General features: G+C 38.1%; 1 pseudogene; it reads left to right on the top strand.

Moving 5' to 3' along the window:
* The first annotated feature begins 3,644 nt into the window (after positions 1 to 3,644).
* On the top strand, positions 3,645 to 4,151 carry LOC137211472 (large ribosomal subunit protein eL8 pseudogene; annotated as a pseudogene).
* Positions 4,152 to 4,363: the final 212 nt, after the last annotated feature.

Genomic DNA, 4,363 nt, shown 5'->3' with positions numbered 1-4,363 from the left:
ATACTCAACAAGAGGGAAATAGCTAAGTAAATTATACTGCGTCAAACTCAGTGGGATATTAAGAAGCCATTTTAAAAGATAAGTATGAAGGCCATAACAAACTTTAAAATGTTTAATGTAAAAATACACAACACAATTCTAGATTTACCCTGAGTATAATTACATACATAGGCTGCACTGAAAAGACTTAACAGAAAAATAAAAGTAGAGGAGTAAGATTGTGGATTTCTGGGTAAATATTCATTATGGTGCTCAACATTGTTAGTTATTGGGGAAATGCAAATTTAAACTACACTGAGATACACCCACCCCAACACCAAAATTAAAGGACAGATAAAACCAAGTGTTGAAGAGGAGCTACTGGAACTCTCATACATTACTATGGAAGGATAAATTCTTCCACCAGTATGGAAGCCATTTAGCAGTATCTACCAGGCCAAATAGAGTTATGCCCTATGACTTGGTATTTTCATTCCTGGGTATAACTCCAACAGAAATAAGTGGCTGTCTTTACTAGAAGACAAGTATAAGAACATTCATGGCAGTATTATTCGAAATAGTTCCTCAAGGCAGAAACAACCCAAAGGTCCATCCACAGGAGAATGGATAAATAAATGTAGTGTATTCATACAATGGAATACAACACAGCAATGTAAAAGAACAAATTACTGCTACACAAAACAAGGATGAATCTCACAGACATAATGTTCAGCAAAAGAAGCCAGAATCCCATTTATTTGAAGTTCAAAAACAGGAAACACTAATCTATGGGGATAGACAGAGGCCAGAGGTGTGGTTTTTGGGGGGTCCTGGGGGTATTGATTGGAAGAGAGAATAAGAAAGCCTTCTGGTATGCTGGAAATATTCTAAACTTAATCTAGGTGGTGGTTACACAAGTATATAAAATTCATTGAAGATTTGTATACTTTGGTGTTACATAAGTTTCGCCTCAATTTTAAAAAACAAAAAATTATTAATATTAGTAGCATTCAGTTTTTAATAAATTGAAATCAGACAAAAATTTAAGATAAAATCTGCTTGACTTTCTCTCCTCTCTCTTTTCCCTTGAAGTTTCTTGAGTTTGGAGAATTACCTGATGTACTCAGTGGGAATACATTTCTAAAACAAAAACAGATGGCCATTTAAAAAATATTATGCAAAGCATAATGCAGTTAAATCAATTTTTGATCTTTTTTTTTGTTTTCACTTTATGACATTGGACAATCTTTTCTTCTCCAGCTCCTTCTGAGCTGTAGTTTGTCCACTTGTAAAAAGGATGAGAATTTTCGGTGCCTCATTTGAGCAATAAGAATTTGTGAACAAAATCCTGCTAGCACTCAAGAACTTTTGGATGTTTGGGGGAATATTTAGAATATGTGATGTGGACTTAGATGTGTTGGTAGATTCCTTTATAGTTAACAAGATTCTTTTTGTTGCAAACATTTCCCCTTTTTTAACTTCTATCTTTTGAGTATATACTGTATTCTGAAACAAATTCTGAGAAGTTTCTGACAATTTAGTTTAAGTCACTGATATACTAGACTCGAGCTTTGCCTCATGTTGAATGGAGTTCCAAAGAGACACATCAAACTCCAAATTGTAGCTTATCAGGGCACTTTAGGTAGCTTTGTAGATGGGGCAAGAGGCTTATCTGCAGAAATCCTTTCCCTGTGTACTGAGGACTTGTCTTTTCAGGGTCAACCCCACATGTTCTTGGATCCCAGAATCTCTGTCTGAATCCACCCCACCACCTTCCTGACCTCCTTCCCTTCCAGATATCTGATGGTTGGGGCACCCCCTGACTGCAGTGACTTCCCCCATTACTACTTGTTATGACTTAAAATGGTTCCAAAACAGTGTCACTACCCATCTCTGTAGCAAATCCGCCTTACATCACATCATCTGTCTACAAGATAAAGAACACAGCTACCACCAGTTCTGCTAATGAAATGTGTCTTCCCATGTGGGAAAAGACAACCCTGGGAGTTTCTCCCCCATCTCTGGGAGGCTTATGCTCCCCGGCCTTCCTCCCACACTTTTCTACCTGGCATCCTTCAGGTCTAGAAATCTCCATCCTGCCCTCAGTGCGCACCACTGCTGCTTCCCACATTATGGGCATTCAGTTCCTTCACCATATGAACTGAAGTCGGAATAATGGCATTTAGAATTCCACACCGATTTGCTATTAAAAGGGATCTAGGCCCGTGCCCCTTGGGAACAAGAGTTGATTTTATAGGTTACCATGAATATATCAGTACTGAATTAATTTAGAATTTCCAAAGTTTAAAAAAATCAGATCTTTCAAATAACTGTGACCACAACCATAAAAGTCAGACCACCAGATTAAGAGACAATAATCAAGGAGTGGTAGTGATGATTTTCAATCCCACAGAGCCTCTTACACAGCAAAAAGAGTCTGAGCTGAAAACAAGATTTACACATTACCTATTTCCGTGTTTTTTTCCCTCAGACACCACCTGGGCAGCTGACCTATTTCCCTGTCAGAAGCAATGACATGAGGCTTTATGTGATATTTTTCTACATCTGTAGGTTTGAAAATAAACAATTTTGAAAACCTGCAGCTCAGCACTTGGCATTTTACCAGAACTTTCCCAACTCCCAAAAGCCAAATCTGTTTTTTATTCCACTATGGAATGCCTCATTTATCTTTCTAGGAGAAAATATAATAAAAACTAGAAAATTTGGTTCAGAGGATATATAATGGACACTTAAAACAATCATATAACAATAGTTCTTATGAAAAGCATATCAGGCCTAGGTTTATTTATATATATGTATACATATATATATAATATGTAGATAGATTTGTATTTATATTATCTATGTATATATAAATATATATAGATAGGTATATTATATACAGATATATTTATATAATCTATTGATATATATATATATATAGAGAGAGAGATATATATATAGTCTACTGCCCCAATTTTTATTCTTTTCTATCTCTTCATTAGTCGATTAATAAGAGGTTGGGTAAGAGAGAGCAACAGAGCTAAAACAGAGACAAAAGACCAGTCTCTTAGTACAATTACTTACAGAATCCTGAGGATAAATTTCATAGTATAGCTAACATCATACCTTTATTCAAAGGGGACAAAAAGGGCTGGTGCTGTCTTTATAGCACATGAAAAATTCATTTTTTCTCAGCAAAAAGAAAAGTGATAAAAATTGATTTGATCTGCCCCTTTCAATTAAGAAAAAAATCTACTACGGTGGAAACATTCAATATTGCGGTCATATTACAAATGTTGAAATCTAGAAGTACAGATTTAAACTGCCCTTGAGTGGTCAGATTTATTTCTCTAAGAATAAGTTGGAAAACCCCCGTACAAATGTAAACCATCGTGTGACTCGGCAAAAGGCCTGACACGGGACCTGTTGATTTGAAACATGTATATATATATTATGTTGACCAAAACTTTAAATGCTAGCAAAATGTTTTAAATGTTTAAGTCACAAGCCAATTATCATTTCCAGGTAGGCCTGCAAAATGGGGCACGCAACTGTTTGTGCCATCCGCTTTGTCAGTGGCAAAGGCTCTCCTCCGTGAGTGTCCAAAAGGGGCCCCCTTTGGTGAAACAGTTCACCCAGGCCTTGGGGTGGGAGGGGTCCAAATGGCTACTCAACTGCTTAAGCTGGCCCACGAGCCCAGCCCAGAGACAAAACAAAAGCAGGAGCTGTTGTCCCAGCTAGGAGAAAGCCACCCACGAAGGGGAAGTCCCCACTGAGACCACCTGTCCTTTGAGCAGGTGTTAATGTTGTCCCCACCTTGTGGAGAACAAGAAGGCTCAGAAGGTGGCAATGGCACACTTGTGGACCCCACTGAGCTCGCTGGCGTCCTGCCTGCCTTGGGCCATGAAAGGGGAGTTCCCGAGTTCATTCTCAAGGGAAGGGCCAGGCTGAGATGTCTCATCTTCAGAAAGACTCTTCGCACAGGTTAACTCGGAAGACAGAGGAGCTCTAGCTAAGCTGGTGGAAGCTATCAGGACCAGTTATAATGACAGATATGCAGAGATCCACCATCACTGTGAGGCAATATCACAGGTCCAAAAAAAATCTGTGGCTCTCATTGCCAAGATGGAAAGGCAAAGGCTAAAGATCTTGCCACCAAACTGGGATAAAAGCACAATGCTAACTTTTCTGTACATAAAAATACAAATTATCCTTCAAAAACCTCAACCTCATAACAGTATCTTCACTCTCCAAATTCCCATAGTGCTACTATACCCTAGAACACACAAACTCACGCATGTTGTTTTTTAAATTGAGTTAATGTGAGTGATGTGTCTTCTCTAAGTTATAATCTACAATTTATAATCTCCTCAAGTCTAGA

This window comes from Pseudorca crassidens, chromosome 18 (assembly GCF_039906515.1).
Source record: "Pseudorca crassidens isolate mPseCra1 chromosome 18, mPseCra1.hap1, whole genome shotgun sequence".
NCBI lineage: Eukaryota > Metazoa > Chordata > Mammalia > Artiodactyla > Delphinidae > Pseudorca > Pseudorca crassidens.
Note: the sequence above shows the minus strand (reverse complement) of the source record. Positions and strands in the feature narration are given on the sequence as shown.